This window comes from Gymnoscopelus braueri (assembly GCF_963280865.1).
Source record: "Gymnoscopelus braueri genome assembly, chromosome: 11".
In the NCBI taxonomy this organism is placed as follows: Eukaryota; Metazoa; Chordata; class Actinopteri; order Myctophiformes; family Myctophidae; genus Gymnoscopelus; species Gymnoscopelus braueri.
In genome coordinates this window covers 53,054,553-53,070,043 of record NC_137613.1, presented here as the reverse complement: position 1 = coordinate 53,070,043, position 15,491 = coordinate 53,054,553, and positions in this window count along the sequence as shown.

Here is a 15,491-nt window from a genome sequence, read left to right as displayed (position 1 = left end):
CAAGTACCAGTTCCATGTATTCCATTCAAATAATACTCGAGTAAAAGTAGCAATGCCACATTGTAAAAATGATTATAGTCCTGTGTACTCTTTTACAAGTCAAAGTTCTGTATTCAAATATTGACTTGAGTGAAAGTACAAAAGTATTGGCATCACCATATACTTGCAGCGCCAAAGTAAAAGTACTCAAATTCTGTCAAATCTTTTTGAAAATAGCCAAAGCATATAATAGGGCGTAAGTGGTTTAAAGCAGTGTGGTTGTCAAAGTGGGGTTCCAGGGGGTCCCCAGCTAAATTAGTTGATATAGCGTTAAAATCATTCTAACCACTTTGTCCATTTATGCATTTATGCATCAATTTGGGGGTCCTCGACATGAAAAAAATTAAGAACCACTGGATTAAAGAATATTTGTATATGAAATTCTTAATTTAAATCTACAAAGCAACGAGTAACTAAAGCAGTCAAATACTTGTAGTTGTAGTAGAGTAAAAACGATACTATTAAAAGGAAAATACTCAAGTAAACTTACTTGAGTATTTTCCTTTTAATAGTGTCGCTTTTAGGCACATTTAATGTGCCTAAAAGTTGACCTGATTGTGTACTTGAGTAAAAGTAGACTAGTTAGTTACTTTCCATCTCTGCTGCATGTCAGAACTATTGCGTAATATCCTCTACACAAGGCAGGCTACAAGTAGGGCCACTGGCTGACTCATAGACCTTTCAAATACAACAACACTAATGACAGCACCCCTGGGGGACCCCCAGGGGTCCTTGAGGGGGTTTCAGCAAAGTCAGTTAATAAAGCATCAAAATCAGTTTAACCACAACACGTATAATTACATTGGCTATTTGAGAATAGAAGATCTACAAGTTCGCAACGTGTCGCGATGCAACACGCTGGGAACTTGTAGATCTGCTATTTGCAAAACATATTCATCATTATTATTATTATTATTTTTATTTACATTTTAACAACACGAATCTTGTATGGTGGTCCCTGGGTACCAGTGGTGGAAAAAGTACTCGCATCTTTTACTTAAGTAAAAGTATCACTACTGCAGTGTAGAAATACAAGTAAAAGTCCGGAAATCAAAATGTTACTTGTAAAAGTGCAAAAGTATTGGCATCAAAATATACTTAAAGTACCAAAAGTAAAAGTACTCATTGTGCAGAATGTCCCATTTCACAAGTACAAATATTTTGAAAATAGCAGATCTACAAGCTCACAATGCGTCGCATCGCGACGCATTGTGAGCTTGTAGATCGGCTATTTTCAAATGGCCTAAATGTATATAGGGCTGAAGTGGTTAATGTATGTTTTGTAATAATAATAAAAATCTACAAAGTAACTAAAGCTTTCAAATAATTGTAGCGGAGTAAAAGTACAATATTTGGATCCGAGATGTAGTGGAGTAGAAGTAAAAGTACTGGAAATTGGAAATACTCAAGTAAAGTACAAATATCTCAAAATTGTACATAAGTACAGTACAAATGTACTTAGTTACTTCCCACCACTGCATTAATGTGGGGGACCTTGACATGAAAATGTTTGAGGAAGCACTCACAATTGAACCCTTAGAATAAAACTAAGCAATAAATCCTACAAATGTAGGCTGTCTATTAAACTAAATTAGACAGGCCAAAACTAGTTGCAGAAGAATGAGTTTATTGTAGCCTGGTTGTTTATTGTTTATTACATCGAAGTTGAATAAAACCCAGATAGTTTGACAAAGGCATCCTTTGTGGTTTGTTTCCGTGGTAACAGTGAGGTGTTACATAATCCTTCGGCCAGAACTGGCCTACATGGCAGGGTTTGGTTTGGTCTCCTCTGAGCAGGGCTGGATCGTACTCAGTTTGTATTTAAGTAAAAGTATCAATGTAGAAATGCTCTGTTACAAGCGAAATGCCCGTATTCAACCTTTGACTTGAGTAAAAGTGAAAAAAGAATAATATTGGCATCAAAGTATAGTTGAAGTACCAAAGTAAAAGTTCAAATAAGTCAAACTTCTTGTTCGAATATAGCCGAACTACACAAGCTCACAACACGTAGCGATGTGGCGCGTTGTGAGCTTGTGGATTGTTCAAATAGACAAAGTATAAAATAAGGCTTATGTGATTAATGTATGTATTTTGTAATAATAATCTTAATCTAGTAACTAACGTTTTCAAATAATTGTAGTGGTTAAAAATTACAATATTTGCCTCTGAGATGTAGTGGAGTACAAGTATGACATATCAACAAATGGAAATGCTCAAGTAAAGTAAAGTACCGCAAGTAAAGTAAAGTAAAGTACTTGAGTAAATGTACTCAGTTACTTTACACCACTCCCTAGAAAACCCAACAGTGTTTAATACGTTTTAAGAAGTGGTTCTCAAACTTTTTAAATTTCAAGGACCCCCAGTTATATCTAACTATAACTATGAGTGCACAAATGGAACCAAATGAAACAGTGTTCTTAAGTATAAAAGTAAAACATATCGTTGCTGTCCGGCAGAAACCAGCTAACTCCATTTTGACGCTTTTGCATTTTTTTTCCATAAATCAGGGCCATTGAACACCCTTTACGTCTGTGTGTTGGTAAAATATTGAACCAATGAAAAGCATTAAAAAGTGCTTCTGACAAAACCAGCTAACTCCATTGGATCCTCAAACTTTCTGCTTTTGCTGACTCCAGGCTCCACCATCTTTTGACCTCCAACCTCATTGTGAGCTTGGAGGTCCATTCAGCTGTTCTTATCAATGATGAACAAAACCTCCTAACTCCACTTCTTTTTCATTTCCTGAAAAATGAATATTTTGGAGTTAGCTGGTTTCTGCCGGACAGCACAGCGGAGATATCATATTTGATATGACAGTCTGAATGCTCAGGTCCAGATAAAGGGGGATAGAGCAGACATGTCCAAAGTATGGCCAGGGGGGCAATTGTGAGACGAGGACAGATTGTCCTTCCTAAAATGTATTGTATATGGCAGGGGTGCCCTACTTGAGAACTACTTTTAAAATGACCAGCTCAACAAGATCTACCAACCAGAAAAAGACAAACGGACTTGGAATGTGAAATAGAGGGGGGGGGGGTATATATTAATGTAATGTAATAATGCTACAACGTTTGCATGTAACACTCTTGAAAACAAAGCATTGCATTGTCGTTTTCCCTACTATAGAAGCCGTGAAGTGAGCTGACAGGCCTTTCTCGATGTCAATCAATCAAGTTAATTCAAATGGCAGATGCCAAAAAGGAGATTTTTTTTTATATTTAAAGAAAAAAATTCATGTGGTCTACCTGCACAGATAACCTGGACAGATTTCACTGTAGAATTTTATTTTATTTTATTTTATTTTATTTTATTTTATTTTATTTTATTTTATTTTATTTTATTTTATTTTATTTTTATTTATTTATTTTTATTTATTTTTATTTATTTTTATTTATTTTTATTTATTTTTATTTATTTTTATTTATTTTTATTTTGTAGAGACCTTTTAACACCCGGTTACATGTAACTGCCATTTGGACAAAAGACTATTTATTGGAGTGTAAATGTAATAGCAATGCAGTGCATGCGTTTGAAAAGGCTGAATTAGTTTTTGTTTTGCTCACAGCACGGATGAGTGGCTTACATTTGGCTAGACTGCCAACAAAAGGCGATCGATATTGTTAAGGGTTTCTGAACCAGTTATTATTGCACTGTAGTGCAATATTACATTTTTGTAATGAATGCATTTGTACAGGTATGTGACTTTGTTATGGTTTAAAGGTATTCAGTATGACCGGAGATGCAGTGGGCCCAAAGGTATTTTAATATTTTCAAATATGTCTCCCTTTGAAAAAAAGTTTGGACACGCCTGGTATAGAGGTTGCCTTGTCTCTTATCCAGTGGTGTAAAGTAACTAAGTACATTTACTCAAGTGTACTTTTTTTTGTATTTTTTTTACTTTACTGGAGTATTTCCAGTTTTCAGTACGTGTACTTCTACTCCACTACATCTCAAAAGGAATTATTGTACTTTTACTCCACTACAATTATTTGAAAACTTTAGTTACTAGTTACTTTGCAGGTATAAATGATTACATTATAAAACATACATTTACCACTTTAGCCTTATTTTATACCTTGGCTATTTGAAAATAGACGATCTACAAGCTCACAACGTTGTGAGCTTGTAGATCTGCTATTTTCAAACATCTTAATACTTTTACTTTTGGTACTTTAAGGACATTTTGATACCAATAAATGTGTACTTTTACTCAAGCAAATGTTTAATTCCGGAGTTTTATTCATAACAGAGTACTTCTACATTGCAGTATTGATACTGTTACTTAAGTAAAAACATTTGAGTACTTTTTCCACCACTGCTCTTATCCAAGCATTGGCAGGACTTGAACTTTTAACCACTTGAATTCCAGCATCGATATTCTGGGAGGAACATTAGCCCCAAAGCTCACAATGTGTCACAACGAGACACGTCGTCATAAACTCTTTTCTTTTTTTCCCCAATCATTTATTTTTGCAATTTTCCGCTTTACATTTAGACAACAGACTACAACAACAACAGACTACAACAACAGACTACAACTCAGACCTACAAACAAAACAGTGTACGTACAGAAAATCATAAGCATAAGACAGAAAACAAAAGCAATAAAACAAAAGGTAAAAAAAATAAGTAAAAAAGATCAAGTGGTAAAGCTTCAGAAGTAGGGGAGTATAGTTATCAGGGGGGGGGGGGGGGCACAGCAAAAATTGGACATTGGACCTTGTCATCAGTGACTCTGCCCTGATCAGCAACCTACAGGTGTATGACATGGGTGTGTCGGACCACAGGGTCATCTCAATGGAGCTCCCACTCCCCTCCCCCACAACAAGCCCAAACGCCAAATCCATTTCAGGAATCTAAAAAACATTAACCCTGACGCCATAGCCCTGGACCTCCATCACCTCTCCTCTGCAACCCCCTCATCAGCCACTGAATCAGTTGACCAATAACACCCTGAGCCGTCTCCTGGATCTTCACGCCCCTGTCAAAACAAAAACAGTCTCTTTCTCACGCTCCTCCCCTTGGTTCACCAGTGAGCTGCGGAAATTGAAGGCAGCAGGCCGTATCCTTGAGCGCCGTTACATGGCGTCAGGGCTCACTGTCCACAGGCTGATATACAGAGAGCATCGAACGGCCCTCAGAGACGCACGGTCAAAATTCTATTCTAACATCATTAATAACAGTTCCGGTAACTCCAAGCAACTTTTCTCCACCATAAATAACTTCCTTAAACCACAATCACCCACCCACACTGCCACCACAGAGGATCAGTGCAACAACTACCTTGATTCCTTCAGATCAAAGGTAAATACCATCCGCTCTGTTCTCTCTGCCTCCCCCACTCTACCTGTCCTGATTGCTGCCCCACAGCCAGTGATCTCCCAGCCTCTCCGCTGTTTTGTCAACATCTCACAGTGAGAGGTTGAGGACACCATCAGCAAGATGAAATCTTCCACTTGCGCCCTTGACCCCTTCCCCACAGCCCTGATAAAAACCAACATCACTGCCATAAGTCCTCTCATCACCACAGCCATTAACCACTCCCTCCAAGCCGGCCACGTCCCACCTGCTTTAAAGACAGCCATCATTACACCCCTCCTGGAAAAACCCACCCTTGACCCGGAAGTCTTCACCAACTACAGACCCATCTCCAACCTGCCCTTCCTCTCCAAGGTGCTGGAAAAGGTTGTCGCCGCTCAACTTCAACAACATCTCCAACACAATAAACGTTTTGAAACTTTTCAATCAGGTTTCCGCTCAGCCCACAGCACAGAAACAGCGCTGGTCAGGGTCACTAATGACCTTTTGATGGCGGCTGATGCTGGCTCCCCCTCCCTCCTCATCCTCCTGGACCTCTCGGCGGCCTTCGATACAGTCGACCACAACATTCTCCTCAACCGTCTTCACTCCACCATAGGACTTTCCGACTCTGCACTAAACTGGTTCACCTCCTACCTCACAGACAGAACCGAGCGTGTCTCCCTGGGAGGTGCAAGTTCCCGGACACAGCCTGTCACCTGTGGCGTCCCCCAAGGTTCTGTTCTCGGCCCCACCCTCTTCACACTCTACATACTCCCCCTTGGTCGTGTCATCAGCCGGCATGGGATTTCCTACCACTGCTACGCTGATGACACCCAACTTTACATCAGGACCAACCCAACCCACTCTGCCTCCCTGCCGTCACCACCTTCAACACCATCATCCACACTGACCACCTGCCTTGAGGAGATAAAGGCGTGGATGACTCAAAATTTCCTACAGCTAAACAGTACAAAAACAGAGGCCATTCTAATCGGCACCCCACACCAGGTCAAATCATCCCCAATAACTAGTATCACTTTCTCCAGCCAGATCCTCTCCCTCTCACCCGTAGTCACCAACCTCGGTGTTAAAATGGACCCCCACCTGACTTTCGATTCCCATATCAAACACCTCTGCAAAACCTCATTTTTCCACCTCAGAAATATAGCCAGACTCCGCCCCACACTCACCCTGCCAGATGCCGAAAAACTAGTTCACGCCTTTGTCTCCTCAAGGCTTGACTACTGCAACGCACTTCTCATCGGGATCCCTAGCAAGAGCATCCAGAAGCTCCAGTACATCCAGAACAGTGCTGCTAGGATCCTGATGAGAGTGCGGAAATACGAACACATCACACCCATCCTCCATTCACTACACTGGCTTCCCATCTCCGTCAGGATCGAGTACAAGGTCTCCCTCCTCACCCATCAGTGCATCTTCTACAGCAATGCCCCCTCCTACCTAAAGGAACTCCTCAAACCCCCGAACTCCACCCGCTCACTCCGCTCTAGAAACTCAAACGCACTCGAGCCCCGCACAACAAATCTCCGCACCATGGGGGATCGGGCCTTCTGGTCAGCAGCTCCTCGACTGTGGAATGCCCTCCCGGACCATCTGAGAGCACCACAGTCCATTGACACTTTTAAAAGGGGAATTTGCCTAGATAGAGATGTAGTTGTTTTTAAACTTCTACTGTGTTTTGCTGACTTGATTTGAAGTTATTAATTTCACTGTTTTATTATTGTTGTTTTCTTCTTTCTTTTTTGTTTTTAACCTGTAGCACTTTAAGATTGGTTTCAAATATAAAGTGCGTTACAAATAAAATGTATTATTATTATTATTATTATTAAACTATGATATTTCCTCTGGAATAAAATTGAAAAGGTCCTTGAATCACGAAGTCCAAAACCAATGTATAGTAGATTCATCTTCGTATTTACTATGGAGCGTGGAAATAAAATATTTTTTTATCAGTGTTCCCGCAATGTGTGCACATACTTTAGCTGACAATGACAATGAGGTTAAAATATTAGCTTTACCTTCGTACAATGGGCGGGTAAAAAAAAAGGAAAAGAACTTGTGTTATAGTCCAATGCACTAGGGGTAATCTGATCCTGAATTAAACACCTAAAGGAGAGAACAATTGATAGACAGACAGACATGCGATCAAAATCATAGACAAATGTCACAGTCTGTGTCTTTGTGCGGGTATAGGCTTGCCTCCCAGCTTCCAGCTTTGGCACACCTGTCTATGGTCACCTCGTCTCCCTCAGTTGACGCACCTGCCGGCCATCAACTCATCAACCCTCACAGTATTTAAACCCTGGTCTTCACACTGTTCATGGCCAGATCATTGCGCAACCTACCCTGGTAGTGGCCAGTGGTGGAAAAAGTACTCAAATGTTTTACTTAAATAAAAGTATCAATACTGTAATGTAGAAGTACTCTATTACAAGTACAAGTCCGGAATTCAAAATTGACTAACCCTAAAAGTACAAAATTATTGCGATCAAATTGTACTTAAAGTACCAAAAGTAAAAGTACTAAAATGTTTGGAAATAGCCGATCTACAAGCTCACAACGCGTCGCCACGTTGTGAGCTTGTAGATCGGCTATTTTCAAATAGCCTAGGTATAAAATAGGGCTAAAGTGGTTTTATAATGGAATAATTTATATCTGCAAAGTAACTAAAGTTCTCAAATAATTGTAGTGGAGTCAAAGTACAATACTTGCCTCTGAGCTGTAGTGGAGTAGAAGTAAAAGCATAGACAATTGGAAATACTCCAGTAAAGTAAAAGTACCTCAAAATTGTACTTAAGTACAGTACTTGAGTAAATGTACTTAGTTACTTTACACCATTGGTAGTAGCGCAACTCCTGCCAGTTGTATGCCTAGTGAACTTAATCTCAGCGAATTAAGTTATACCAAGAATTTCTCCTTGTGTCGTGTTCCTAGTGTTTCTAGTTTTTGCTCCTGTGTTTACCTTCGTTTTTGCTCCTGTGTTCACCTTCTACTCAAACTCTTCTCCTCTGCCTCAGAATCACACTGCTGCCTGCTGTTCTACTACGTGCCTGCTCACAACGTCCCTACAAAACGGCCTCACTTCCACGCCACCTACCCCTACTTCCTCCCTTGGTTGTGAATAAATACCTTTTAACTTGCTCCCTGTGTTTGGCTCTGCTTTTGGGTTCACCAGTTTGCACATCGTTAATGTATATGTTTCATAATTTCATAATTTATATCTGAAAAGTAACTAGTAACTAAATCTTTCAAATAATTGTAGTGGAGTAAAAGTACAATATTTGCCTCTGAGACGTAGTGGAGTAGAAGTAAAAGTATTGGAAATTGGAAATACTCAAGTAAAGTACAAATACAAATCCTGGAATGAACACAGCTAAACGTGTGGGTAGTGCCCCCCAAAATATTGCCCCTCAATTATGCTTCTGTTGGTATTTGCTCTGGTTTTGAACGACCTGCCAGCACACACATGCTGGCAGGTGTGTGACTGTGACTGGCACAAACGGAAAACATTAATTTACACAACACTGATTGTTCTGTCAAACAAGTCTATAAAGCTATATGAAATCTATGAAAAAGATCTTAAATCTGCAACACAATTTTATGCAATATGTATGGCGGTCCCCGCTTCATCTCTCTCAGCTAAGACCCCTGCTCTAGTCCAAGATTTCTATCACAATATAGGACCAAAATATATCACTTCCATCACCTTTACTGGGTACATTTCAGAGCTGTGATAAGGGAAGGCATGGCAGCAGAGTGAGATAAGACATTCTCTGCAACGATAATATCAAGTTTCTTGGCTTCTAACCAAGAAAAAAACACAAAGTCAACAGAATCACTGTGGTGAACACTCACTTCACTGCAGTCTTCGATTTGTATACTTTTTTTTCTACGCAACAGTCCACCAAACAAACATGACTTATTTAATTATTTAATATTTCAGAAACACACTCTGAACTACTGAATATGTGGAATGAGCAACACAGCTAAACGTGTGGGTAGCTCCCCCCAAAATATTGGCCCCCAATATGCTTCTGTTGGTATTCACTCTAGTTTTGAACAACCGGTCAGCACACACATGCTGGCAGGTGTGTGCCAGTCACAGGTGTGTGACTGGCACCTGCGTATGGGTGCTGCAACTTTGACAGAGATCTGTCCGTGGTTCTGTTGTGCAAATTTTGCCTGTAAATCTCTGGAAGAAAGCCTATGGTTCCTCAGTGAAGCAAGGGTGAAGAACTGGTCTTCTTGGGGTGTTGTCTTCCTGGGACGGCCACTTCGTGGTCTGTCTTTGACTTCACCAGTCACCAGTGGTGGATAAAGTACTAACATTTTGTACTTAAGTAAAAGTATCAATACTGCAATGTAGAGATACTCCATTACAAGTAATAGTCCGGAATAGAGTACAGAAGTCCTGACGTCACTCGTTCATCCCCCGGTTCGTAAAGTAATTTCTCTATGGAGAATAACATTGGGTCATCTTAGAATCGTCTCATATAAGAATTGTGGTCCATAAATAAACAAACTGTCTCGGCGATATTGTCAGGGAGGTGGTTCTGTATCGTTTATGATAGTCAGTCACTTATATAAATCGTTTATGATAGTCAGTCACTTATATACAGTCTGTTTCTGGCGAAAACTTAACTAATTCGGCAGAAGTAACATTAGCGTTTTCTCACCGTCAGTTGATTCTTCATATCCATAAGAGTCAAACCGCCGGGGTCATTTGTTTATTTTTGGAACACAGTTCTTAATTATTTGACGCGATATTAAAGACGTCTATGGGGATTCAGAACGGGGGTGGAAAACCGTGAACCAGGTAGGATGTGTAAATTACGTCAGACTTCGGTGCTCTATTCAAAATTGACTTGAGTAAAAGTTCAAAAGTATTGGCATAAAAATATACTTAAAGTACTAAAAGTAAAAGTACTCATTATGCAGAATGTCCCATTTCACAAGTTTTCACAAAAAAAAATCATTTGAAAATAGCAGACACGCTCACAATGTGTCGCATCGCGATGCATTGTGAGCTTGTAGATCGGCTATTTTCAAATGGCAAAAATATGTATAGGGCTGAAGTGGTTAGTGTATGTTTTGTAATAATAATCAAAATCTACAGTAAGTAACTAGTAACTAAAGTTTTCAAATAATTGTAGTGGAGTAAAAGCACAATATTTGCCTCTGAGAGGTAATGGAGTAGAAGTAAAAGTACTGGTAATTGGAAATACTCAAATAAAGTACAAATATACCTCAAAATTGTACTGAAGTACAGTACTTAAGTACATAGTTAAGTACTTAGTTACTTTACACCACTGTCAGTCACACATAATTTGGCCCTAAGTTTGGAAATGTTACCAGGGCTGACACCAAATAATGCCACTCTGCATTAACGGAACATCAGCTTTCACTTGCCCTATTGCACTGAGGGGACAAACGTGGCATCAGTGTTGCTGCTTGGAGCATCACACAAACTCAAGTTGCAGGACCCATGTTCAGGTGCCAGTCACAAACCTGCCAGCAGGTGTGTGCTGGGTTTCTGAACTCTTTTTGAAGAGTTTTATATACTTATATATAATTATTAGGCAATTGAAAGCATTTTGCAGTTTACAGAGACGGTTTTCCAAACTGCAAATAGTTTGTGGTTTAAGCCTACAAATTTGAACTCTAGCATCCCATATTCTCGGGGGAAACATTTGCCAAAAATAGCAGATCTACAAGCTCACAACGCATCGTGCTGCACGGCACCTCATTGCGAGCTTATCTGCTATTTTCGGTGAAGAGATTTGGTGTAGAGGGAAAAAGAGCTGACCAAGTGCAGAGCCAAAGTTCAAGTAGACTACCGGTAAGTATTGAGGGTTTAAGAGGTTAAATGTCTTATAATACACATTAACATGGATCCATATTGATAGAACAGAAAATGTGAAAACAAACAAACAAAAAACCTTAATTTACACAACACTGAGAGTGCTGTCAAACAAGTCTATAAAGCTATATGAAATCTGTGTAAAAGATCTTAAATCTGCAACACTGCTTCACCTCTCTCAGATAAGAGGTCCTTGCTCTAGTCCAAGATTTCTATCACAATATAAAACAATAAATGTAAAAAAAAAGTTGTTTTGACCAAAATATATCACTTCCATCACCTTTACTGGGCACATTTCAGAGCTGTGATAAGGGAAGGCATGGCTGCAGAGTGAGATAAGACATTCTCTGCAACGATAATATCAAGTTTCTTGGCTTTTAGCCAAGCAAAAAGCACAAAGTCAACAGAATCACTATGGTGAACACTCACTTCACTGCAGTCTTTGATATGTATTCCTTTTTTCTATGCAGAAACAGTCCACCAACATGACATTATTCATTATTCAGAAACACACTCTGAACTACTAAAAATTTAGAATCAAATTAATTCTGTTGTACAACTGTTGAACTGTTTTTTATTTATTGAATTTTTATCACTACTTACTTGCATCTGACCTGTTTCTTGCCTGCCTGCCTGCCTGCCTGCCTGTCTGTCTGTCTGTCTGTCTGTCTGTCTGTCTGTCTGTCTGTCTGTCTGTCTGTCTGTCTGTCTGTCTGTCTGTCTGTCTGTCTGTCTGTCTGTCTGCCCCTCTGTCTGTCTGTCTGTCTGTCTGTCTGTCTGTCTGTCTGTCTGTCTGTCTGTCTGTCTGTCTGATAGTGTAAAGATGGAATTGTACACTCTAGTTACGGACCTGTAAGGGTCCATTTGGTTCCATTTGCTACGCTCTCAGAGTTACAGACCCCATGTGTGCATGCATGCGTGCGTGCATGTGTGTGTGTGTGTGTGTGTGTGTGTGTGTGTGTGTGTGTGTGTGTGTGTGTGTGCGTGCGTGCGTGCGTGCGTGCGTGCGTGCGTGTGCGTGGTGACACCATTTAGTATGAGAATGATATTGTTCTGCTGATTACAATGCACGTCCACCAAGGGGCGCTGTTTTACTTTGTAAGCCCATTGACCCTAGCAGAGATCTCAGCAACATTATTCTATACAGTACTGTATAGAACCTGACCTGTGGAGCTGCCAAAAAGAAAACAGTGGTTCAAGTAAAGAGCCAAATGAGTAATTTGAGTAAATGTACTTAGTTACTTTAAGTTTACACCACTGAGTCCAATGTATACCTGGAGCAATCTGACCATGAATTAAACTGAATGCTTTGATTGATTGATTGATTGATTGATTGATTGATTGAATACTTTATTTAGAATTTTGCAGAAAAAAACACATGGAAGTACAGTTTACAATACAAGGTCAACTAAAATAGATCGCCCAGCAAAGCCGCAATGGCTTGTTTCAAATGGGATCCTCACATACTCGATTCATGGGGAGAATGCCATGCCAAATACAGCAGTGGTTCCCAAAGTGAGGTCCAGGGACCCCTAAAGGAGAGAATATACAATTGATAGATAGACAGACAGACAGACAGACAGACAGACAGACAGACAGACAGACAGACAGACAGACAGACAGACAGACAGACAGACAGACTACATGTAATCACAATAGGCAATGATACAAGGAGAGAGGAGTGCTAGGGGGTGAGGTGAGGTGAGGTGTGTGTGTGTGTGTGTGTGTGTGTGTGTGTGTGTGGGGGGGGTGAATTAGAGATAGGGAGAGCACTTACGTGTTTGCACAATCTGAGTGTATGTTTGTATAAGGAGGAAATGACAGAGCAGTGAAGGCACGAATCATTGAACACAAATTAAACAACACTGCATTAAAACAAAATAGCCGATCTACAAGCTCACAACGCGTCATCTGCTATTTTCAGCAAATGTTTCCACTAGAATAAGGATTCTAGGGTTCAAGTGGTTAATGTAAAAAAAAAAAAAAAAAAGTTCCTCTCACACAAAGATTTGGCGGCCCCGCTTTAGTAACTCTGAGGGCCCCCTAGTGGTCCCGGAACCCCTGTTGAAGACCCCTGCTCTATAGCAATGATTACTCTCACAATATTTAACTAAAATAAAATAAAGTTTTGGTTTTAACGAAAAATATCACTTCCAGCACCTTTACTAAGTGCATCTCAGAGCTGTGATAAGGGAAAGCATGGCTGCAGAGTGAGATAAGACATTCTCTACAACAGGGGTGATGCAACTTTGATGATGGAGAGGGCCACTATATTTCCACACTCACTCCAGAGGGCCACATTTCATATACTGTCGGGCCATTCTATGTCACACAAAAGTAGCAAAAATAGCAGACCTACAAGCTCAAAATGTGTCTGCGACGCGTTTTGAGCTTGTAGATCTGCTATTTTTGCTATTTTCCAATTAAAATTCAGATTTTTTTTCCCTCTTTATTAACCACCCATTGACTGCCAATCGCATAGATCTACGCGAACCTATTTAAAGCCGCCACGTGCCAGTCGCGTAGATCTACGTGAACTTAAAAAAATATATATAATATAATTTATAAATGTTTTATTTGACCCAAAGACCAAGGAGATATGATTTTTCGAAGATCTAGACTCCTATCCACTTCCTTGTTAACTTAAAACTTAAAAATTCTGTATCTCGGCTCCTGAGTACTTTTTTTTTTTCCAATGAAAAATCTCTGGCAGTGGGCAAACGCGGCCAGAAATAATTTTGGCAGTTAATGGGTTAATTGGAATCCTGAAAAAATATATATAATTATTTTTTCAAATGCAAATAGTTATGCTTATGTTAACTTTATGAACTTAAATACAAATACATTGGACTTAAAAAAAATACAGTAGAATTTTAATACTAGTTATTAAGCTACTAATATAGACTGAAGTAATTAAAGCGGGTCATGTTTGGAATTGTAACAGCTGAAATCAATAATATTAGAATTTCCGATATTAACCTGCTGGCCGCATTAAGTGAAGGTGGAGACTGCATGTGGCCCCCGGGCCGCCAGTTGCCCATGTATGCCCTACAACGATCATATCATGTGTCTTGGCTTCTAGCCAAACAGAATATACCAAAAGTCAACAGAATCAAGATGGCGAACACTCACTTCACTGCAGTCTTTGTATTCCTGTTTTTATGCAGCAGTCGACCAAACAAACATGACGTGTGTGTGTATTCAGACACACTCTGCACTATTGAAATGCTACCATGATTGACATTTTGAATCAAATGATCTCTGTGTAGTAGAGCTATGTTAATCAAGGCAGTGGTGGACTGGAAGTACTGGAAGTACTCAAGTACTGTATTTAAGTCAAATTTTGAGGTACTTAAACATATACATTTTTGCAATACTTTATACTTCTACTCAAGTAGGCTATATCTCAGAGGCAAATGTTTTTAATCCACTACAGTTATTTGACATCTTTAGTTACAAGTTGCTTTACAGATTTTGATTATTACAAAACAGCCAATTCATATCCCTATTTAATATTTGTGCTAGTCAAAAATAGGCTATAAGCTCACAACGCGTACCAATTTTTTTTTTGAATATAGGACTTTAACTTGGAACAGAGTATATCTACATTGTGGTATCGCTACTTTTACTTGAAATAACTACTTTAGAAGGCATTTGTAGAATCGGCCTCAGGTCTTTAAGTAAGAAATCTGAGTATGTTCTTCCACCCCTGAGTAGAAATATGTTGGTCAGGGAGTATAGTATTAATGGTTAACACAGACTTATCGTCCCCCAGCACAACACAAAGTCACTGGGGACACTCCTTTGTGCCTCAACCAGGCCTGACTCCTATCATTACTGTCTGTCTGTCTGTCTGTCTGTCTGTCTGTCTGTCTGTCTGTCTGTCTGTCTGTCTGTCTGTCTGTCTGTCTGTCTGTCTGTCTGTCTGTCTGTCTGTCTGTCTGCCTGCCTGCCTGCCTGCCTGCCTGCCTGCCTGCCTGCCTGCCTGCCTGCCTGCCTGCCTGCCTGCCTGTCTGTCTGTCTGTCTGTCTGTCTGTCTGTCTGTCTGTCTGTCGGTCGGCCGGCCGGCCTGCCTGCCTGCCTGCCCGTCTGTCTGCCTGTCTGCCTGCCCCTCTGTCTGTCTGTCTGTCTGTCTGTCTGCCTGCCTGCCTGACTGACCGTCTGCCTGTCTGTCTGTCTTAATAGACCCCCATTTGATACCAGTTGATATCACTGGGACCCAGCTCTACACTGTAAAATCCTCAGGGTTAATTCAACTATAAGAGAGTAC